The following is a 25,063-nucleotide window of genomic DNA, read 5'->3' as shown; positions in this document are numbered from 1 at the left end:
GAATTGTCCAAAGTATTTAAATAAATTTTCTGAGCTCACTCACCTAATAAGTAGTAGAGCTAGCCTTCAGTCCTAATATGAATCTGTTATCTGTGTTATTTTAGTTATACCACCTAATTCTCTCCAATATTAATAAAAATAAACGAATACTAGAAAAACGTAGAGCAAATGGTCAGGAAAATAATTACTAAGTGAATTCATAAAAAGATATCTTATAATTATTTAAAAGTAAGAACATTTTATTTTCCACAGAAGATGGTAGACTAAACAATTAAAATTATTATGTACCCATTCTAAGATAAGACTAAAATGCTATTAAAAAATTATATAAGCAAACTAGGTAACCAGAAAACATCCCACTAAAAAACATCTGGCTATGCTTAATAAAATATAACAGGTATGCTCTTAATGCCTACCTGAGCTCAAAAAGTAGTAAGAGAATTTCCCAGGGGCTAGGAATGAAATGGTAACTGAACGCCAGGACAGTAAACAGTAGGCTGACTCTGCCGCTGATTCGGGATCCTTTACCTCTTGTGGCAACCAGTGGGAAGGGGTTTTTTGTTTGTTTTTATTCTTGCTGTGATAAGAGACAAAGCTTTGGAATAATGGAAGGCTAGGAATTAGATGCCTAAATAAAGCAGGGAAATTCAGACCCTCATTGAAAGGTTAATATAGAATAAGTTTGTATACTCATACGTGAAAGCAGCTTGAAGGTTGCCTGTCTCAGGATGGGATCTGAACGTAGGATGAATGAAGTCTGTGTTGGGAATTTGTCACTGCCATCCTCCCCTTACCAGGCTTTGGGTTTTGAATTTATTTTGCTAGCATAGTCAGGGAATTCCTAGGGTAAGAAATTAAATAAAAATCAGTCCACTAAAAACTTTTACTGAAGAAAGTACTGAAGATGTCCTTCAAAAGGACACGGTTAAATCTAGAAGAAGTTACTGAGTTGCGAGAAGAATGGTGAACAAAGAAATGGTGATCATGTGGGTAAATCAGAATAAACTTTTACTGAATAAAATAATAAGGAGTGATCTCACAGAAACAGTCAGAATGGGAGAGGAGATGATATTTAAAGTGCTTTATGGAAGTCAGAAAGTGGATTGGATGTATTGTAACTGATTTGCCAGAGCAGAGAAAACCATCCTCTCAAGGAGCTTTGGAGGGATAGCAATGAAAAGAAAGGTGGCATACTCAAAAAGAAACCTGAAGAGACTTAAGACCTGGAGGCAGCTGACATAGAAGAGCAGGAGTGAAAGAGCATAAAATGGGGTTATCAGTTGTAACCTACTTACGGAGCAGTTAGGTGTCTCCCCCATGCATACAATGCCAGCAGCTAGGCACTCGAAGCTCATAGTGGGGGAGCGCTTGAGTAAGAGGTCTGGGACATGGGTACAGCTTGCACGATTGAAGGTGGAATGCAGACAGGACTGAAAAGAGGATTGATTTTGAATGTCCTACAGTGGAGTACTCAGGTTCTCAATACCCCTGCCTACCACAAGCAGAATACCAGCAACACAGAATTTATCCTCCTCCAGCACCACATACACATAGATACATGCATGCGCACACACACACACACGCCCCACCTCCCAAGAAATTGTTGAATTCTTAGCTAGAGAAATTGAATCACTGTAGAGAAAGGACTTCCATATACCTATACTTGGGGGTTCCTTATGAATGACAAGCTCCCATACCAGCACACAAAAGTGAAGCTATCCAGTTTAGAAAGCCTACTTTGCCCAAAGGACTTCATTCAGCTTTTATTCACTCACTCTTAAATATCAGTGGGCATCCAGGTTCATCAGTCATATTAGGAAAGCTTCAAATGTAAAAGATTGGAACTGAAACAAATTACTAAGAGAAGGAAACTGGAAGAAAATTAAAGAAAGCAGAAGAAAATTAAAGAAAGAAATTGAAGAAGAAATTAAGGAAATTAAAGAAGAAAATTAAAGAAAAAATCCTTGGAAAGAGATGCTAACATAGCATTTCATGAAGCAGGTCGCCATCAAAACATAATGAAAAAATGAGAAAGAGCTTTTAGAAATTAAAAATATGGTAGCAAAACAATTTTCTTATGAAGGATAGGAGAATAAAGGTGAGGAAATGTTTCCATACACAAACAAAAAGATGAGAAAGTGAAGAATGTGACAGAAGAAATTATGAAAGAAATCAAGATGGGGGCTCGACAGATAGAGAAAGGGAAAGGAGAATGTTACTCAGAATTGAAGGGTTCAAGTTGTTCTTTCTGCCATTTATAGGATCATAATGTGTCGAGTTTAATCAGTTGGAAAAAAATTGTTTTACCTTATGAAAATCTTTTCCATTTCCTGTTCTGATAGGATGATAATTCACACAGCCCCACATAAGAGTAGAATTCATATATACCTCTCGCCCCAACTATTATCTTTGAAATGTTCTTATGGAATTCATATGGAAACATTTTTAATTAGATTGATAAATGACCACCTTCAAAAAATATCTGTAGAAGTTTCAGATGCTTGATTTTACCAAAAAAAAAAGTCACGTAGAAAAGAAAAAAATTGAAAGCTTAAATGTACTTAATTCTGAATATACTTAGACCGTGACACTACTTTGGATATAGAAACCGTGTCCCTTTTTTTTCTTCTTTTCAAAGCCTGAGTATTTTAAGTTTCCTGTATCAAAAATATGATTTTCAGACTACTTACTTTTTTAGGCAGCTTGTTTTAAAAACAAGATTTAGAAGTTTTAGTTTACTGAAACATATGGAAGGGAAGGAGAAACTCACATATTACAATCCAAATTTTAACCTCTCCCTCTACCAGCAAAACTTTTACAGTTTCCGACTTGCTGATTAGATGAAATACAAACCCTATAATGGAATGGTTTAAACTCACAGTGCCAAAAACCCCAAAACCATCTTTAACAGTTTCTTTTTGAATTATGAGATTTGGCAAATTTCTGATCCCAATGGATCGCCTTTGTCTAATTTTGGGTTTCTTGAGTTGGTAATATGCCGTTGACTTAATGTGGAATTGGCAAGGTGGAAAATGCCACACATTTTGACTTCTGAATGCTTTAAATATAACATATTATAAAATGGAATTGGCTATTAGTCTCAAGAGAAGAATAGAAATGGCCTGTTGTTTTTACTGTTTTGTCAAAACTGACCAAAGGCAAAAATATGTAAAAATGACATGCAACTATATTAGACATAGACTGTAGAGTAGGATTTCATTTAGGAATTATATTTTTATAAGACAAATTAGAAAAAATCTGGTTATTGGTACTTTTATTGCAGCCAGTGGAATGATTCACTCAATACATTTTTTTGTACAAATTTTTCTTTAAGAATTTGTGTAGTATTTACAGTATTTAGAAAAGTTCAATGGGATTTAGAGTTTCCCAGAATGCCTTGACAAATTCCATAGATCAAATCCTTTTTTATTCCTCTGCCAAAAGTGTCCTTTTCCTCTCTCCCCACTCAAATTTTATTTCCTCTGTGAAGTCTTGCCTGAGCCTTTCAAGCAGTTATTTTTTCCTTTCTCTGAGCTTCCATAGCACTGACTTCAGTATCTCTATAGTAACACTTCCAAGACTGAATGGCAGACGTAAGTCTATGTCTGTCTTTTGATCCTAGACATGGGGCAGGGACTATATCTTATCTGTTTCTCTCTTCTTTGTATGGCATTTCAGTATCTTGGTGACTATCCCAACACCCTCCTTGTACATTTCTCTTTTTGAGTTATTTAAGGGCTGGGTATAAACTTTTTAATATTTTTGTTTCCCTAGCCTGATTCTCATTTTCTCATTAATCCCTTCATTTGGTCAACACATGTATTGAGATGTTAGGCCATGCTAGGCTTCACTCTAATCTAATGATATGTACTGAAGAAATGAATGAGAGTGGTGTGATTATAGAGTGGATACAGCGTAATCTTCCCAGACCCTGGAAGGGGAGATGGGCACAAGAGGGTCATACATCTCTTGAGTGCCTGTGCTCGACGTGTGTTATTTCATGAATTCTTACAATGAGTATTATTCTCATTTTATAAAGGAGAAAACTGAGCTTCAGAGATTTAAGGAACATCCCCAAGAATTACTTAGCTACTAAATAGTAGAATAGGATGTAACCTCAAGGTTTTCTGAATTGAGTATTATTAATTTTCACTCTATATTAAATATTTTTTAAATGTGGAAGTTTTTTCTCCTTATACTTGATTGGAAAATCTGAAAGTAAGCCAGTACTTCCTCCCTCCCCGTGTTTTATAACTTATTTTACACATTACCTCTAAATACTAGTTTAGTTTGAGTGGTTGAACACATTTTTATTATTAGGTATCCTAAGTCATGAACTTAGGACTTCTATTTTTGGCTATTGGCACTTTTAGATCCTACGTTATAACTCAAATTCAAGTTTTCCAAGGTATTACAGAGAATAGTTCTGCCGTAGCATCACTGGTAGCCTCCATGCTTAAATAGAGTTGATATCTCTTTAAAATACGTGGAACTTTCATACCAATGTCATGTCCAATTAAAATACTAAACACGAGCTCTCTTTAATATCGTGATTTATTCCTTGTTTGAACTTTGTTACCTAGGGCTAATGCCATGAATTTAAAATTGGGCATGCGTTAAGAGAGAAAGAAAGAAATAACATTTCCATTATTATGGTATTTCAGATGATTTTATAGTTGTTCCTGAAGCTGTGTGTGTTCTCTAGTTGTGTGCACATCCTTACTTTGATTTTTTTTTTTTGGTCTCCCTTTTTTTTTTTGTCCTGTTCAATTTAGTTAAGCCAAATATTTTGCAGTTTTTGTGAGCCAGTAAAATTAATATTGACTTAAATTGTAGTAGAAGCTACTTGGCTGTTAGCTTATTTTCCAGATTTAGGTTAGTAAGAGAGAAGGAAGGCTATAGGAGACTCTGACAGTAATTCTTGATACAAAAAACCTTTATTTTGGCTACTGCCTGGAAGCACTGAGCCAGATTTGTGTGTCTAGCCAAAGTTAATTGGGCTACATAAAACTCCAGTTGTGAAACTACTTGAGGTTCTCTAGAAAATTTCCATACGCCAGGCTAACATGGTGTCGGGGAAGTCTATCTGGCAGTGTAAAGTGCTGTGTGTTTCCTTGGGTCTTTTGCAATCATTATAATAAATAGTTTTGGGCTGAGATTGTTTTTTCATTTGGTTCTCTGTAGAACAATGTTCTTCCCGTTTTGCATATTAACTAATATTTGGATTGGTTTGTTTTATTATAATCACTGCACAGCCATGTTCAGAATGAAGACAGAAAGAACAAAAAATAATTTTTCCTGTGACTCTGAGTGATTATTATGGATATGTCCAATTGAAGATGTGAAATTTATTCTGTGAAAAGAGAAGGGATAATATCACTTATATCATGCTACTGAAATATTGGATGAAATATAAAAGAAAGTTTAATTCAGTCTTCAGCTACACTTTTATATGAAGTTGCCTCATCTAAATTTTATGATTTAGATTCAGGAGATAATATAGTCACGATTGTATTATTTTCCCTCTGAAGCATAATAAATCTGATAGTTCATTTTTTAGAAACCAACCCCTCACTCCAAGATACTCATTTTGTTATCTAGCATCAATCTTATAATTACTTGTTGCCACTAAGTGACATAGCAATCCAGATATCTCCAAAATATCCCAGACTTTTATTCTGCTTTTTTATATCATTTAGTAAAAGTTATTGTTAGACATTTTCTTTTGCCAGATAGTCTCAGAAATAATAAAAATTAAAATATTTAAATTCTCAGCATTAAAAGTCGCATGAAATAATTCTGGCTGCTTTATATCTGCATATATATGCTGCTGTGTTTGAAAAGAAATGGTGGCTTTTTATTAGGAGTAAATAAAATTATATTGCTTTTAAACTAACTTACATTTTATTGGGTTTTTTTGTTTGTTTGGTTTTTGTATTTGGTCTGTAATGATCATTCAGTGCAATTTAAACAGCCCAGCAGGCTCAGGTCTTGTAATCCCCCATCTCTGATATTCCATGTTATTGGAAGGATGGCAGTGGAGAAGTGGTGTGCTTCTTAAACATAGCTTGGCTTTCCTGTAAGACTCGAGAAAAACAATCCATTATAAAAACCTGCATTTGACACACGTTTCCTGAGCCTGAACTCCATCTTCATGCTCTATAATAAACAGTGGTGATGCGAAGACCAGTAGGGCGTTTCCTTGGCCTTAAGAAGGCTCAATGCATTCTGTTTCAGAGAAATTTATAACAAGAGCCGTGAGCTTCAGCTGTGGGCTACCGTGTTTGTGACTGGTGAAAATAACTTTTGTTTCAGAAAGAACAATTATGTAGGTACTTTAATCATATTTCTTTACTCTTTATTTTTTTTTATAGCCATCAGATCCCACACCAGTTAGTAGGCATTTTCCTCCCGCTTTAGAGTCCTTTAATTTGTTAGATAAGCCCCATTGATACACTAGACTACATGACTTAACTTCATGACTTCTAGCTTGTTATTCTTTCTGCTACATCATGTTGACTCTTCTTTCATGTAATAGAACAGGAAAACATTTTAATATGAGTCAAACTCTGTTTTTAATTTCTGTTTTATATTTTCCTAGCTTGGTAATTGTTTTCTAATGTATCAAATAGAAGAAAATTTGAGTATCGCTCCTTATGAAAACAGCATCCTGGTCTAAGCCCGTGTTTGCCTTTAGGAAAGGTGGTACAGAAGACATCGGTTTTCAAAAGCAAGTATCTTTCCTCCTAAGTGTTTGGACCAACACTCTTACAAAAGGAGATTGCCTTTTTTTTTCCTGTGGCATCTGAATATAGATATATATATTTACACACACACACGTCCATATACACATACACACACACATGCATATATATAAAGAAGCCACATCTGTTCTATGATGTGAAAGTTTTCATTTTTGCAGCCTTGTAAATAGGTTCAAAACCAGCCCAGCCATGAACATGTGCACGAGCCTATAAGGTTATTGTCATTTCTATTTTTCCACGTTACATTTGAGGCCCATGAGCCTCAGCAGCCTGCAGCATGAAGCCTGCAGAGGTGTAGGTTGTAATCTTAGCTTTTTATTAAAATTATACTTCCTCCAAACAACAGTTAATTCTGAGCTCAACTTCATTTTTCTCTAAGTCCTGAGCTTCTAGGACCATCTGAACTTCTCATTCATTTCCTATCTTCTTTGACATAAATCCTCATCTGTTGCCCTCCTACCCAATAAAGAATTAAATATTACGTATGGGGTGGCCTCTTGCCCTGCCTCTTCAGTGGTCATATCAATCACAGTACCTCCTACGATTAGCTCATGCTCTTTATCATACAATGAGCTAGACATTTTCTATATGCTGTTGCAATACCTCCTCACGCAATCCCATGATCTAGATACCCACTCTGTAGATGAGGAAGCCGAGGTTCACAGAGGTTAAATCCAGATCTGTGTGCAAAGCCTATTGCATTATACTGTCCCTTGGTTTTTCTGAAAGCTGTATTATTTAAACTGCTCTCTAGCCTTTTATTTATAAGACAAAACACGCATAAACAGTACCTCATGTTTATGAATGCCTAACTTCAAAATGCATAAAAATTTACTTTCAATGTAAGTCTTCATTCGGTTTTTAGATTTTCTTGTCATGCATTCTGAAGTGAAAAGACAATTTCTGTCTATATTGTTAAATAAAAAAGGAATTTTAACATGGGTAATTCTAAAAAGGATTTAGGTACCTATATATGTAAAGTAACGAGGAAATAGTAATAATGAAGTTCAATTTTTAATTCAAATATGGTGTATATGGTATACCATATATGGTATATAGTTTCTCTCATATTTTAAGTTTTGAAGGAAACATGATATTCCAAACTGAAAGGGAGGACAAGGTGAGAGGCCTGAGTGAAGTGACCGCTGACCTTTACCTGTTAACATTTAACTGGTAAAACACTGAGTTGGAGCCAGAGCACCTGAGCACTTAACTGCCTAGAAATTTATTTCTTCTCACAGTGGAAAGCATAATTCTTTTAAAAGGCTTAAAATTGCAGGAGTCTCATTTCTAAGGTATAATTGAGACTCTGTAAAAAGTGACAGAATGAGGTACATTTTTGAGCCTACAGTGCAATTCAGTGTGCATTGTAATGACAATTCTTTAGGTGGAAAACAGCAACATGCAGGAGGATTCACACATAAATAGGACCCTTTGGTCACTTTGACATTAGCCGTGTGGCGTTAGGTTTAAGATGGCGCTGATGGTTGTATAGAGCTGTGTATTATAATGTCATATAACGGGGAAATAGGTAGTGTAGTTGTTGTAGTGGTCAGTCTGGGGAATTTTTGTCCCTGAGAAATAGAACTTGAAGGTATTATCTACGATACAGCTCTATTTCCTATTTCTTGGGATGAAGCAGCAACAGCTAGAAGAATAGCAAAAGTTCTATCTGCCTGAATCAGAAATTTACTCACTCTAAGCAGAAAATGACTGATCAGAAGTCTCATGTTTTAAGATATCTTTGCATATCCCAAAGAAATTACCTCAGCAGAGGTATAGGATTAAGTTGAAATCTATTGCTTTGGCTCAAGATAGTTTCCTGAAGGTGTCTTTTTGTCTTTTCTATCTAGGGTGTACATTCTCCACAAGTGGTAATTATCTTCTCCATTCTGTTTCCACTTATCTGGAAGAGGGATCCTCTCCCCCTCACTGCTTCAACAGTACTCAACCTATGTATATATATAAATAACTGCATATGTAGTCAGGGACTGCCATAATGATGTTTCAGTCAATGATGGACCGTGTATACAAAGATGGTCCCATAAGATTAGTACCATATAGCCTACGTGTGTAGTAGGCTAGACCATCTAGGTTTTTTTAAGTACACCCTGTGATGTTTGTACAACAACAAAATCGTCTAATGACACCTATCTCAGAATATATCCCATCATTTAGCAATGCATAACTGTATGGTCATGTAGTGATGCACTTATTGAATTTGATACCTTTTGACTATAAATGTTAACAAAGCTGACTCAGATGGTAATGTTACATAGCAAGGATTGCTCTTACTTGGTAATAAAATGGGGAATTTCAAATATGGTGAAATTTAAGGGTGCCAGAAAGATTTTACCACTGCCATTGTTGCTTTGATAGTTTCTATTAAAGCAATATTTCCAATAGGTACAAAATACATTCCCAACATGTATTCCATAAACATTAATATGTCTAGATGTTCCTTAAGAAAATTAAGTAGTCAAATTAGTGTGGGGAAAGCTGCATACTATATTTCCTTCTCAAAATATATTAATATACATATTACCTATTAAAGGCTCTGAAAGTCTTTTTGCATTTAAAGCCCTATTTAGTATATTTATCATGGAGCCCTTTTTTCAAGTTAAACCTCTTCTCTTTTTTCTTTGGTGAGGCAGATTAGCTGTGAGCTAACATCTGTTGCCAATCCTCCTCTTTTTGCTAAGGAAAATTGGCCCTGGGCTAGCACCCGTGCCCATTTTCCTCTACTTTTATATGTAGGATGCCTGCCACAGCGTGGCTTGATAAATGGTGTGTAGGTCCATGCCTGGGATCCAACCCGGGCTGCCTAAGCGGAGCACACGAACTTAACCATGCCGGCCACCAGGCTGGCCCCTCAAGTTGCACCTCTTATCATCCAGAGAAAAAAATGTCCTGCCAAATGAACTCTGAGGAACTTTATAATATACCAAACTGGAAGAGGGTGGGGCATAATGAGTACAGAAATTCTAGAAATATACATAAGTGAAAAATGGATTGGAGACAGAACATCTGAGCCATTGCTAACCTAGTAATTTCTTTCTTTCTTAAATAGTCATTCAGTTTTAAACATCTAAGAATTTAGTAAAAATGAGTATAGTTCCTTGCTTTCCTCTATTATGAGTGAACAGAGATAGGAGGAAAGTTCTTGGAAATCAGGAGAGAGGTACCATGAAGGTCAACATTTTAGGAGAAAAAAATTATTATTCACGTTGGAGCTAGAGCTACCCTAAAAATAGCTATTTTCTAAATTAGTCCAAAACCAAAGTGAGTTGAACTACAGTTGAAAATGTTATAATGTGATGAGAATGTGTTTGCAATCTCCAGAACACTAGTAGAACAAAACACCTTTGTTTCATGCTCACTAAATTTCAGCCATAATTTGGAAAGAGGAAATTCACTTTATTATATTGTGACCAGATGCAAATTATCTTTCTTTTTAATTCCTGAAATAGAAATAGAATTTGATTATTGCAGTATTTAAAATCTTTTCGTGACATATCTGTACTAAATGCCAATACTTATAACCTACAAAGAATAATACATCAGAGGAAGTAGTTATGATTTTGTTTGAGATTTTTCCTTTGCCTGGAAAACTCTTACCCTCCTGTTAAGCAGTTTGAGTGCTAATAGGTTTTTAAAAAATTGTTATCTTATGAACTTGTTGTTATGAACTATTTCAAGCATATAGAAAAAGAGAAAATGTGGTAACAGATACCCATGTATTTTTAACTCAAATAAAACAAAAGCTAAAATTTTGTGGCATTTACATTAGATTTTTAAGAAATTAATTTTCTAATTAACTCTCTTTTAAACTAGTTTTAGATTACAGAATTATCGCGAAATTAGTACAGAGAGTTCCAGTATGCCCTACAGCCAGTTTCCTCTATTATTATAAACAACATACCTTTGTCTGGTACATTTGTCATGATTAATGAGCCAATATTGATATATTATTATTAAGTAAAGTCATATTTTATTCAGAATCTTCAGTTTTCCCTGTTTTTTGTTGTTGTTCCGGGATCCCATCCAGGTTACCACATTTAATGTAGTTACCTTTTCTCCTTATACTTCTCTTGGCTATAACAGTTTCTCAGGCTTCACTTGTTTTTGATGACCTTGATAGTTTTGAGAATTTTTTGGTTATTTTGTAGAATGTTCCTCAGTTGGTGTTTGGCTGATGTTTTGTCATGATTAGACTGGGATTGTGGGTTTTTGAAGAGGAGGACTACAGCGATGAAGTGTCCTTCTCATCACATCATATCAAGGTTATATATTATCAATATGACTTATCACTATTTATGTTAACTTTGATGACCTGGCTTGAGGTAGTTTTTGTCAGATTTCTCCATTGTGAAGACACTCTTTTTTCCCTCCCTACAATTTCCCTCCCAAATTGTACTCTTTGCAAGGAAGTCGCAATGTGCCATCCACACTTAAGGAGTGAGGAGTTATGCTCCCTCTCCTTGAGAACAGAGTATCTGCATAAATTGTTTGGAATTCTTCTGCATCTCTTCTCCCCAATTATTTATTCAAAAATTTATGTATATTAGCTTGGACTCAAGGATAATTAGTTTATACATTGGATTATAACACATACTACTTTATTTATTTTGTCTCAAATTGGTTTTGTTGCCCAGCTTTTACCAATGGGAGCCCTTTCATAGGCTTCTATGTCTCCTTGACATATTTCCCATTATTGTGTGTGCGTGTGTTTTCCTTTGAGTAATTTCTTACTTTCTGTCAGTGTAAGATGCTCCAGGCTCATTTTGTATATTTCCTGCCTAAGTCCTAGAATCAGACATGTTTTCCATTGAGCCCTAGTTCCTTTTATTGCAGAATGGTTTAGAAAGATCTGGGTTCTAGGTGTACTTATTGCTACTGGGGTGCTGTTACTTCTAGGCTCTCTCAGATGACAGAGCAAGGACATATATGTCTGTATACTAACAATGTATATACACGTATCTATAATTTATAAATATTCTCTATGTAGCTGTCTGTATCTATATTAAACTAACCATAAGTTCATACTGATGTCTTCAGCTCTAATCTATTACCGTGTGGATCTTTCTAGCCCCCTCCCTTTGTTTATGTGTAGTTTCCCGTTACAAGAGAGGAATCTGGCTTCCACCATCCACCATACAGTTTCTTAGTTGTTCATATTCCAGTAGTTGGGTATAGTTGTTTTAGAATTCTTAACCTGCACCCCCAAGGGAAAAAGGTTTATCACCTAGAGGACTGTTCTCATATATAGTTTCTTTTGCCTTCTGTCTTACAGATTCTGCTCATTTCCCAATTTACGTAGATCAACACCTTGTTCTCCCTTCCATTCAGTGTGCTTGTCTCATATATTTGTAATGTATTATGATTCTTTTGTCACATTCTGTATTCTATCTTGGTATCCCCTGACCTCCTAAATGCCCCTGTTTATCTGTATTAGTTTTCTTTGCACTAAAGTCTTCTTTGTCTGAAATTAATATTCCAGCTTTCTTTTGATTACTGTTAACATAGTTTATCTTTATCCATCCCTTTGCTTTACCTTTCAGAGTCTTTACATTTAAAGTAGGTTTCTTGTAGACCACATATAATCAGGCCTTTCCATTATTATTATTATTATTATTATTATTATTATTATTATTGACTCTCACAATCTCTATCTTTTAATTGGTATTTTTAGACCATTCACATTTAGAGTGGTTGTTTGTATATTTGAATTAATGTCAGCCATGTTTGTAACTGTTTTCTATTTGTTACCAAAGGCTTTTTTTTCTTCCTTCTCTTTTTTTCCCCCATTTTGCTTATTTTTTTATTGTAGTAAAAAGACACACAACATAAAACTTCTCATCATAACCTTTTGTAAGTATGTAGTACAGTAATGTTACCTATGTGCATGCACATTGTTGTGCAACTGATCTCTGGAACTTTTTCATCTTGCAAAACTGAAACTCTGTACACATTGAACAATAGTTTGCGTTCCTGCGGCCCCTGGCAACCACCATTCTACCTTCTCTAAGAGTTTGACTACTTTAGAGACCTCATTTAGGTAGAATCATGCATCACAGAAGTTTTTAAGTTTGATGTAGTCCCATTTGTATATTTTTACTTTTATTGCCTCTTCTTTTGGTGTCATATCCAAGAGATTATTGCCCAATTCACTATCATGAAGCTCTTTCCTTATGTTTTATTCTAGGAGTTTTATAGTTTCAGGTCCTCCATTTAGGTCTCTAATCCATTTTGAGTTAACTTTTGTATATGGTGTAAAGTAAGGGTCTAACTTTATTATTTTGCATGTGGATATCCAGTTTTCCCAGCACTATTTATTGAAGAGGCTTATTCTTTTCTCATTACATAGCCTTGGCCATATATATAAGGGTTTATTTCTGGGATCTTAATTTTGTCCCATTGGTCTATATGTCTGTCTTCATGCCAGTATCACACTGTTTTGATTGCTGTAGCTTTTTTTTTTGTTGTGGTGGTGGTTGTTGAGGAAGATCGGCCCTGACTAACACCCATTGCCAATCTTCCTCTGTTTTGCTGCAGAAGATTAGCCCTGAGCTAACATCTGTGCCCATCTTCCTCCATTTTTGTATATGAGATGCCACCACAGCATGGCTTGAGGGCTGCATAGGTCTGTGCCTGGGATCTGAAGCCATGAACCCTGGGCCAGTGAAGCGGAGTGCATGAACTTAACCACTATGCCACCAGGCCAGCCCCTACTATAGCTTTTTAATATGTTTTAAAATCAGGAAGTGTGAAACCTCCAGCTTTGTTTTTCTTTCTCAAGATTGTTTTGGTTATTTGGAGTTCTTTGAAATTCCATATGAATTTTTTGGTAAGTTTTTTTGTTGTTGTTTCTGTAAAAAATGCCGTTTAGGTTTTGATCAGGATTGTATTGAATCTGTAGGTTGTGTTGGGTGGTATGGACATTTTAACAATATTAAGTCTTCCAGTCCATGAACATGATGTCTTTACATTTATTTGTGTCTTCTTCAATCTCTTTCAGCAATTTTTTATAGTTTTCAGTGTCCAAGGATTTCACCTCCTAGGTTAAGTTTATTCCCAAGTATTTTATTCTTTTGATGCTATTGTAAATGGGATTGTTTTCTTAATTTCCTTTTCAGATTATTTATTATTAGCATATGGAAAGACACCTGATTTTTGCATGTTGGTTTTATATCCTGCAACTTATATGAATTTGTTTATTAGTTCTCACAGTTTTTTGATGAAATCTTTAGGGTTTTCTACATATAAGATCATGTCATCTGGGAACAGAGATAATTTTACTTCTTGCTTTACAATTTGGATGCCTTTATTTCTTTTTCTTGCCTAATTGCTCTGGTAAGAACTTCCAGCACTATGTTGAATAAAAGTGGTGAGAGTGGGCATCCTTATCTTGTAGAGGAAAATCTTACAGTTTTTCACTGTTGAGTATTATGTTAGCTATGGGTTTTTCATATATGGCCTTTATTATGTTGACATAATTTCCTCCTGTTTCTAGTTTTTTCACTTTTTTTTACCATGAAAGGATATTGAATTTTGGCAAACGCTTTTCCTGCATCAATTTAGATGATCATGTGAATTCCCTCAGTTCTCATTTGTCTAGAAAGTCTCTATTTCTGTTTCACTTTTTGAGGATCATTTTGCTTAATATAAAATTCTACATTTGTGGGGTTTTTTTTTTCAACATTTTGAATGTTTTACTCTACTTTCTTCTTGCTTGATGGTTTCTGGTAAGTACAATGTAATTCTTAACCTTGTTCCTCCATAGATAAGGTGTTTTTTTCCCCCTCTGACTTTACTCAAGATTTTCTCTTTGTCTTTGATTTTCTACAGCTTGGATATAATATGGCTAGGTTTATTATTTTGGCTATTTATCTTGGTGATGTTCTCTGAGTTTTGTGAACCTATAATTTGATGTCTGTCATTAATTTTGGAAAGTCCTCCATCTTTATTACTATTAATATTTCTTCTGCTCTGTTCTTTCTTCCTCCTCTGATATTCCAGTTACTCATGTATTACATGTTTTGAAATTTTTCCACAGTTCTTGGATGTTCTGTACTTTTTATTCATTTTTCTCATTGCATTTCAGTTTGGGAAGTTTATGTTGACCCATCATCAAGCTCATTGATTCTTTCCTTGGCCATGTTGAGTCTTCTGATGATCCCATCAAATGGATTCTTCATTTCTGTTATGATTTCTAGCTTTTCCTTTTAATTCTTTTTTAGAATTTCTCTCTTGTCACCTTACCCATCTGTTCTTGCATGGTGTCTACTTCTTCTATTACAGTTGTTAACGTATTGATCATAGTTATTTTAAGTTCCCTTTCTAACAGTTCTAACATCTATTTCATATTCCAACATCTGAGTCTCGTTCTGATGCTTGCTTTGTCTTTTTGGACTATGGTTTTTTTTTCCCTTTGGCATGCCTTGTAATTTTTTGTTGAATGCTGGACATGTTGAATTTGTAATAGGAATTCAAATTAATAAGCCTCTAATGTGAGGATTTATGTTAATCTGGCTAGGAGTTCAGCATTGTTTAGTTTTTTTTTGTAGCTATTGGTGCTAAAGGCTTCAAATTCATCTAGTGTCCTTGTTTTTTATTTATTTATTCATTTTTTTTCCCCCCAAAGCCCCAGTAGACAGTTGTATGTCATAGGTTCACATCCTTCCAGTTGCTGTACGTGGGACTCGGCCTCGCGCTGGACGGAGAAGTGGTGCCCTGGGGCGTGCCCGGGATCCGAACCCGGGCCGCCAGCACCAGAGCGCGCGCACTCAACCGCCAAGCCACGGAGCCGGCCCCCTTGTTTTTATCTTCTGTCTTGATGTTAGGTTTCCCTTAGTATTCTTTCTGAGAGAGACTCTATGTCGTGCATGTCTTTTAGGTATACTCCAGTGTTATTATAGTGAAGCCCTGTTGTGGTGGTGGTAAGGTATGAGGGAGGGAGAACATTCTATAATCATTCAGTTAAATCTCAGTTTTTGATTTGGCCTGTGTTTCTGTCCCGTGACCTTCACAAGGTTTTCTACTTATATAGCTCCACTTCTCCTACTACCTTAGCTGAGACAAAAGGGCTACAGAGGATGAAGTAAGAAGAGTGCCCTTCCACCACAGATCTAGGACAAGGCTCTAGTAAAATCTTTCATCCTGGAGAGTAGGCCTGTGCTATTGAGAAGGCTCTGGGTATATTTCACAAGCATTACTCTTCTCCCCTGCCCTCACCAGGAGAGTATCTTTTTTGGTTCTTCACTGTGAGAATCTGGTCAGTTTCCTAGAAGTAAAGACCATGAAAGGTTGGGAGCCCCCTACAAAGACTGCGACCTTCAAGAATTTCTCACTCTCTAGCTAGCCCACACTCAGCCTCTAGCAAGCTGTCAAAATTACCATTTAAGTGTGTCTACCTGTTCATGGCTCCATTGGCTTCTGTGTCAGATAAGCAGATCTTGGCTGTAACTCTATTTCTATTCCTATTTTTGTTTCTTTACCTCAGTCCCTGTCTGTGTCTATATCTATGTCTGAATATATTGGAAATTACAGGTGCTGATGGGATGTGCTATATATTTTTGTTTGCTCATGGCTCAGAGCATGGTGTATTGTATGTAGTAAAGCTCGGTAGATATTTTCTTAGTATTTCGAAAGTATAGAAACAGATATTTAGAAAAATGTATTTGATTGTGTAGCTTACCCCACTTCTCCATTTGCACTCTATCACTTTAGAGGGGGTGCAGCTATGGGAACGCTGACTCTGGATGGCTTGGCTCGTTCCACCACTTATTAGCTCTGTAATCTTGGTCAAGTTATTTAACTTTTCTCTGTCTCGTTCTACTTGTGTGTATAACGAGGGCAAAAATATTTTTTTGTTGAGATGGTTGTTCAGAAGTTAAATGAGTCTGTACATGTATATAAAAGCATTTAGAACACTGCCTGGTATGCATATTGTAAGGGCTCACTACATGTTAACCATTAGCAGTAAGAACAATATCGTTATTCTTATTCAGTAAAATTTTTGTCTTTGTATGACATGGAACATTGTTTATTATTTGGCCACAGCCTTCCTTGTTCAGCCTCAGCAGCTATAATCCCCCACAGTATTAAATTTCTGATGGCTCCCTAAGTAAGTTATGTCTGTTCTTTATTTGTCTTTTCTAAGCATGCTACTGCCTCGCATGCTGCTGCCTCGGCCTGAAGATCTTTCTCCTGTCTCTCCACTTGGCAAAGTTCTACCCATCCATCCAGTCTCAACTCTAATACTCTCTTTCATAAAATAGTTACTGATCCTTCCAGGCAGCCTTAGCGCTTCTCTTTCAGGGTACTTATTGCACATGAATATCTACATGATAGCTGAATACTAATTACTATGGTTTTGTTTTTTTGGGCGGTGAGAATAGAGACCCTGTCTCTGCACTACTGTTACTAGCTTGGTGTTTATCACGTAGGTATTCAATAAATATTTATTGAACAAATGTAAGTGAAATGACTCTGAAGCAGAGATTGACCCCATTCACATAAAAGTTTTCTGTCAGGGCTACCCTTCCCCACTGAATTAATTCTTCTGTTATCTGTGCTCCCATGAAAGTAGGTACATCACCTTCTATTATTGTTGGCTAGTTTTGTGTCTGTCTTCCCCACTAGACTGAGAGCTAGTCTAGGGTATCAGCTCAGTCTTACTCATTTTTTTAGATGCTGAGAGAGACTCTTGTACAGCAATAATTATTTGTTGAACAAATAAATTATTTAAGTGTTGCATGGTGAAAGGAAAGAGTGAGAGAAGGAAAAATAAAAGTTTTAAAGGATCAATGTTCAAGGTGAAGGTTTATACAAGTAATTAGAAAGAAAAGAAAATGATGTTTTAAGTCAGTTAAAATAAGTAAAAAATATGAGAACATATATTTTTGGTTTCATTCTGTTGGTTAAAAATGTCAAAGATCCTCAGCATTGAAAAGTGATTGAAGAGTAAGTTTAAAGGGTCAAATAGTTGGATAACAACATTTTTGAGTGTAAAATAATTTCTTCTTTTTGTCTCAGTAAAAATGATATGATAATCCTATAAATGTAGAAATGCTGTTCATTATTTAAAGATAGGAATGAAAAAACACAAAATTAAATATATTTCTTTATTTTTTTTTCCATTTGATAACATAGTAGAGTATGATCTTCTGGCTATCTGTTTTGCTCTAATAGCCTTGGAGTGTAATCTCAGAAGAGTGCATAATATAAATCATTTATTTCAGAGGGAATTTGTAGAATTTCATGAACAGTGGTGGTAATGATAATGAATATGTGTTCTTTTGACAGGTATAATAAAATACAGATAATCCTCTGTTCTTTTCTTTTATTAAATGTGATATGTGGCAGCCAGGAGTAATATTATCTTTTATAGAAATTATCATAATATTTATATATTATACTTGAAGAATCAATTTGATATATAAATTTGGTGAGATGGAGAGCACTATGAAATATTTTCTACAGGAAGTCATTAGGTTGAATTCACACCGATGATTATAGAAGAAGCAAGCTTTTCTTTTTATAGTTTTGCTGAAGTTCATTTGTGATCTTAGAAAATATTAACTTTCAATGAGCACAATATCACCTACTCTATTTGAAACAAATATTAAAATAACTACTGTACTAAAAGACATTTAAAAAATCTTTATTTGGAACTCTGAGGAATATTTTTTTTCATGACATTGTAGATATCCAAGTATTTGTGAAATGAATGGATTAGTAGTAGTATTGTAAGCCACCCAAAACTAAAACAGTCACTATTCCTGAAAGAATGAATATGTTCTGTTGTATAAAATTTTTCTTAAAGATAATGAGTGACCCTTGTTTAGGCACATAGCTTAGTCTCTTCATAGTTTTCTAACTTCATTTGATCATTTATTGATCATTAATCAAATCTGATCATTTGATTATTAACTTTATTTGATCATTAATTTGTGATTAATGTTAATCATAAACATACTTTTTTACTGTTTCTTGCTTATCCTTCAATACAGAAGCTATCTGCTGGAAACAATGTCTTCTGTGGCTGTTTTCTATACTTCCTTTTATTTTTCCCTCCACTGCCTATCCAGTACTTCTTAGTTCATTATTATGTTTTAAGAAACAAAATGAAAAAACATTCACATGGTCATCTATAGCCATTTACTTTGAAAAGGAAGTGTGAAATATGGCAGATTTGAATAAAATTGTATTTTGGTTAACTGAAGTTTTGCTTCTCTGAAGTACCAGGTCTCTGACTGTTGCAATATTGAGAGTGAACTATAATTCTCCTCCTTTCTTATTATTCTAAGATTGGTAGCAGCTTGAACCATGCTAACTGCTTCAACCTGAACTTGTGAAATCATGTCAGCATTTCAAAAGAAAATGAACCCTTTGGAAAATACATATTTCTGGAAGGGGGGAAATGTATTCTTAAACTGTCACCAGTATTTATATGGGTTTTCCAGTTTGATCAAAAGTGATTCTAAGTTCTTTTTACTGAAACTTCAGTTTCGAGCTTTGGTATTCTCCCTGATTTCTCTTTTCTTCAAGTTCTCTGATGGCAGAAACAAATTTTGCCTACAGTAGTCTAAGACATTCCAGAATAAGAAGACAGTTTGGTTGATAAATGAGTATTTGGGATTGGGAAGTTCTTCACATGGGTGTGTTACAAGAATGCTATTTTAAATCAATGAAAATAATCATCTGCCTCCATGACTTACCTTTCGATAAATGGATTGAGGTATAAAAGGTCTAGTTAAGAAGAGAACTGACTGTTTTTGTGAGTGCTCACCGTGTGTTGCTGTGCTATGCTTTTTAGATATATTTTACCTCATTTAATCCTTTTAAGATATTGCACGGTAGTTACTGCCACCCCGATACACAAACATCATAATAGCTAACATTTGTTGAGCACTTACTATGAGCCATTCCTGTTGTAAGAGCTTTGCATGTACTGTCTCAGTTACAAACCTTATCAGGAGACGTCATTCTTATCCCTGTAATGTATTCTGGAGTCATTAAACAACTTGCCCACGTAGCCCAGCTATTTTAGGGATTGTTCTTGAGGAGATGAGCAAACTCAGATCCATCTGATTCCCAAGCCTGTGTTCTTTCCTTTATGCCCATGCTCCTCTTTTCATAACATATCTGTGCTTATTTTAAAATAAGAACTGCTTTAAATGATTTAGTAATGTAATAGCTTACATCTTCCCCCAAGTCTTCAAAGAGCCATGTTTGTGTTTTTCGTGGCACGACACCATATACCCCAAAGTGCACATGCATTCCATTTTGAGAAGTTGAGTAAGTCAATATGTTTCTTCCAAAGCCTGCTCTGTATTTGTAGCAGTTGTGCAAGGAATGGTGTCAAGTTGGCTACACTGCCCTTCTATATGCCTCTGCATTACTTTGGTAAAAATGCTCTTATGATTGGGAGTGTCAGTTTAGTCCCTCTTGGATCTCACAGATAAACCTGCCAACTCAGGTGTCAATTAAACTGCAGAATGTGACGAAGACGGTTTGGGAGGTTGATATTTAGTGCGTTCTGTGCAGGCTTCACAGCATGTTTTTCCTACCAAGGTCAACAGGGTATGAGATGTTGACAGAGATAATTTAGCCCTGAGCTGAACTACTATTAAATTGTCTATCTAGACGCAAACAGGTTCAGGCTTTCTATTCTCCAATTCCGTGTCACCTCTGTACTCAAATTTTCCTATTAGTGGCCCACAATTTCTTGTGATATTGCACGTTTTCTCTTACTGTAAGAAAGAGAGTGAGAAAGAAAATTTTATTTTGTAATAATGCCAAAACTCGTGTGTGTGTGCTTCAACTAGCACAGTATACTGCTAGAACTTGGGAGTGATCCAGTTCAACGATATGCTTGTCATATGCATTTATACATAAAAACTCGTTCTGCTGGTAATGTGCCAGCCTCTGACCATTTGCTACATGTGTGTGTATGTGTGTGTGTTTCCCCCTTTCTACCCAGTTTAAAGTTTCTATACTATCTCTGGCCAATTCACACTCTCAAAGTGAAAGTCAATGAGTGTTGGTAACAGACAATGCTGTTTTCAATAGATCTTTCTTTCTTGTAAGTCACAGATAATTATTATTCACAGAAGATGGCTCAAGAATCATTGGCCTTACAGAAGGTAGAAATTTGGTAACTTTAGTTGTTAAATAGCCTTATTTTGTCAAATAGATGTGTTTTGAGTTGGTTGGTATCAAATTAACCTTTGTAAGCTGCAGGTCCTTATAATGGTGTTAAAACAGTGAAAAATTTCTCCATTAGGCTAACTTTCTAAATAGTTTTCTTAATTTGGATCTTGTAAAGAGAACTTTTAAGCCACCAGCGCTTGGACTAACTAGATAGGCAGTTGTCTTGATGCCTGGCAGACTTTTCCTCCATCTGTGAGCCATCTGAAGTATGCCACCTCCTTTTTGAGACCTCCCCTGACTCATTCAGGCAGAATAGATGCCTTGGTCTCTGTTTTTACCTCATGTACGTAGTTAAAGAGCCCTTTTAAGTAGTATCTTGCATTTGGTAAGGGCCTGCATCCAGAGTCACCACAATATTACTCAGTCTATAAAAGCAGGAGTCATCTTATTTTATCTTCATCTATCCAGTGCCTGGCACAGTTCTAGGCATATGGTAGGTCGTCTCTAAATGTCTGATGAGGAATGGATGGATGGGTGGATGCATGAGTTTATGAGTGGACCCCTACTCTATAAAGCTTATCTTTGAACAGCGTGATGATTTCTTTTAGTAAACTTCGGGACCAAGACTATAACCTAATAGCACAAACTGTGAAGCCAGATTCTCTGTTTGAACCCAGCTCTGCTAAATCAAGCTTATATTCCTTGGGCCAGGTACTTACCTCTCTGTGCCCTAGTTTCTTATTTTGTAAAATGGATAATAATAGTATCTCGGGTATGTCATGAGGATTTAATGTGACAATACACATAAAGTACTTGGAACAGTGCCTGGCACATAGTGATCTGCCCTATAATGTTTCTGTTCTCGTTATATAACATACAAAGGGAAAGCAGAATTGCAGTGTGCTAGAACAACAGACTACTTGAAAAATGTGTTTTGGGAAGCAGAGATGAGTGGAAACTTAATTATGCTTGACAGATCTCACATGGTCTTGTGCTGTGAAAGGATTCCTTTGTTAATGCCTTCTTTGTTAGGAGTTGGGGGGTGGATGGAAAGCTGAGGTCACAGTGAGACCTCACTGATGCTGCCAGTGGAACCTAGTGGTTTTATCTGGTGGGACATTGCAGGGTCATAAAAGCCATTGTTTGACTCATCTGATTTAGGTGAATACTTGTGAGAGAGAAACGAGAATTAGGATAGTTATAGAATATTTGTCCAAATCAGGAGGGAGTGCTATTATATTTGCCCTGGAACAGTGGGCATAGACAAAGCAGTTTCAGGCAAACCAGAATTACTTACAAGCACAGCATACACTTCCAATATATATGTAGCCTGGTTGGTGTCGAACCTTTCTAGGATATTCTACCTTTGATGGGCATCTTTCCTTGCAAGTACTTTCAGAAGAAGATGAATGGATCATTTATCCCAACTTCGTTTAGTTTCCTGTGTTACTACATAAAATAAACTACAGTTGATTTTAGGTCTCAGCTACTCTCCCCAATCTCAGTGTCCGCTGGCTGGATCTGGGGGCAAAGGGCCAATTCCTCTTCCTTATCATGGGCTGGAAAGCAATGGAAGCAAAAAAGGATGACATGAATTAAGAATTTTACTTTGCTTTCATCAGAATTTTTAACCAATGATTACTTCCCCTGAATTGAATTCTACTTTTTTTTAAAAACAGAGAATCATAACCAGTAGAGTTCACTTAACCCAGGTCCTTTGATTGACAGCGGAGGAAAATGACACCCTTTCAGATGAGTGGCTTTCCTTGGTGGTTCACGCTCTTGGTGCCGGGACCAGACTGAGCTTTCTGTTACTGAATCCGTGCTCTCTTCAGTGCCTTGGTGAAATCATCAAAGAATTCTGTGTCTAAATGACTTAAATAACGCTCTATATCCTTTACTGCTGAAACTTTCTACAAAAAAGTATAAAATTAAACAATTATTTACATCTGGCTTTATCCTCTTGTGAGAGCATTTGGATTTGAGAGCAGGTGGCACTCTGCCAGTGACAAATGGAGGCACTGAGATTGCCTTCCCATCATCCGCTACCTTTTATGGTGTCGAGGGATTTCTTGCTCTCCTTTGTGACCCAGCTGCAGAGCAGCTGTTGTTGAGGCTCTTGCTTTTCCACTCACACAACGCAGCTTTCCTAACCACCCCCATGGGCTTTAAACTTCTACAGCACCAATGTCAACTCTGAGCTCTGTGAGCCAAGGCTGGCTCTGTGGGGGCCAGCCAGCGTAGCCACTTCCCGTGCTATTTATTGCTGAACAGTTTGGGATGGAGTGATCCAGCGAACGCTGATGAAGCTGGCCATGATGAACCGGAAGCACCCACTGCACAAACGGCCCAGCTGAATGGTTGGAGTTGTTGCTAATAGCTAAGATTTGGGGGCTGTCCGATTGCACTAATTACCTAAACCAAGATCACATTGACCACTTTATCCATCTAAACTAAAGTTTCCTATTGGAAACCATTTTCTATGAACTTTTGGTGCCATCTTATGACCCACAGAATGCTGATAAAAATTGTGGTTTCTTTTTTTCCTTGTATAAAGTAGGTGTTGACAGCAATGACGGTAGGGGTGATGATGATGTTCTGGCTATCATTCAGGCCTCAAGATTTAATCAGGTTTACCCAGTGGAACCTGTGCTATTTATCACTGAGACAACAATACTTCCCAATGAGAGCATGCATTTAAGAAGTGTGTTTTGAGTGTTTGCTTTTCCAAGATATTTAACATTTTCATGCATTTATGACCACCTACTATGCATCTGGCCCTTGGCTCGATGTTGATTAAACAATTCTCCTAAAGTGGTATACAATTAGAAGAGAAGAGAACAAATGGTAATTAGAGTACATATGGTAAGTGTCACAACAAAAGTAGGAATCAAGTGTTGTCAGAACACCCAGGAGGAAAAGACTTGCTTAGAGAATTCTGGGCAGGTTTAATTTGGCCATGGCCACAATTGAAAAGTTATTTAAGACTTCTAAAAATAGATTTTTGGAGATATTTTCACTTCTAATTTTCAATTAAACTAAGAAAAAAACCTAGGCATTTTATGCCCAGTTGCGATTTATGTTTTGATTTTCCATGTTCTTTTCAAAACACTCAATGTGTCTCATCCCCTTCTCTGACATTGTCACTCCTTCCCCTTCACAGCCAGATATATTGACAGTTATCTGCAATCCTGGTATCCATTTCCTCACCCCAGCCCCACAAACTTCCCCCCACTCCTTCTGGCTTCAGGACTTGCATAGAAACACACCTTACTGAGGTTGCCAGTGATCTCGGTGTCACTAAATTGAGTGGATGTTTTTCAGCGTTTGACATAATTGACTGCTGCTATTTTCTTGAAATACTGTTCTACCTTGCCTCCGGCCTCTTGATTCTGCCTGATTAACAAACCGCATTCTGGACGTCTCAGATGTTTCATGGGTGCCTCAGTCTCTACAACTCTCAAAACTAGGCTCATAAGCTTACTCTCTAAACCTGGTCTTTTTCCATTATTTACCAGCTTTCCTTCAATTTCACATTCCAGGAACCTAGGGGTCATCTTTGTTACCTCTTTCTCTCTCATCACACCCCCTAACTCTTCTATCCATCATGTAATTCTGTCTTTATTACCTAAGTATCCACTAATCTTCATCTCCATTATCAGCCCCATCACTCTTTTTTAAAAGCCTGGACTAATCGACCTCCATCCCTTCTTTTCCCATTCCAGCTGTTACCCACACTGCCCTCAGAGTGATATTTACAAAATAGACATGACCTTGTGCTCTACTATTGTAGAGCCTGTTGTGCTCTACTCGTCCCTGCATTTCCCCCTGGCCCACCTCTACTCCTCTCTCTGTCACACTCACCCTGGGCTCCATGCAGGGTTTCTGTGTTCCTGCCACAGGAACCTTTGCTGTGCCTCTACTTAGAATGCTTTTCTCTCCCCTTCACCTGGTTAATCATACACGTCTTGCAGATTTTTAGATTGAGCAGCAATCCCTTTGGAAACCTTCCTTGAGTACTTCAACAAGGTCAAACCAACTGTTTTCAGTGAAACTCACAGCCCTCCTGTCGTGCTCATAACAGCTACAGTTTGCGAAGCATCGTGGGGCAGGGGTTGTGTCTGTTCTTCTCCACCGTTTTC

At 36.5% G+C, this 25,063-nt stretch overlaps 1 protein-coding gene across 1 annotated transcript in view; it reads left to right on the top strand.

Moving 5' to 3' along the window:
• Positions 1-25,063, top strand: part of TMTC2 (transmembrane O-mannosyltransferase targeting cadherins 2) — a 387,351-nt gene that overhangs the window by 257,508 nt on the left and 104,780 nt on the right. The gene's annotated exons all lie outside the window — the stretch shown is intronic.

This window comes from Ceratotherium simum, chromosome 25 (genome assembly GCF_057802395.1).
Source record: "Ceratotherium simum simum isolate JZ-2026a chromosome 25, ASM5780239v1, whole genome shotgun sequence".
NCBI classification, from domain to species: domain Eukaryota; kingdom Metazoa; phylum Chordata; class Mammalia; order Perissodactyla; family Rhinocerotidae; genus Ceratotherium; species Ceratotherium simum.
The sequence above is the reverse complement of the archived record's forward strand: the minus strand, read 5'-3'. Positions and strand labels throughout refer to the sequence as shown.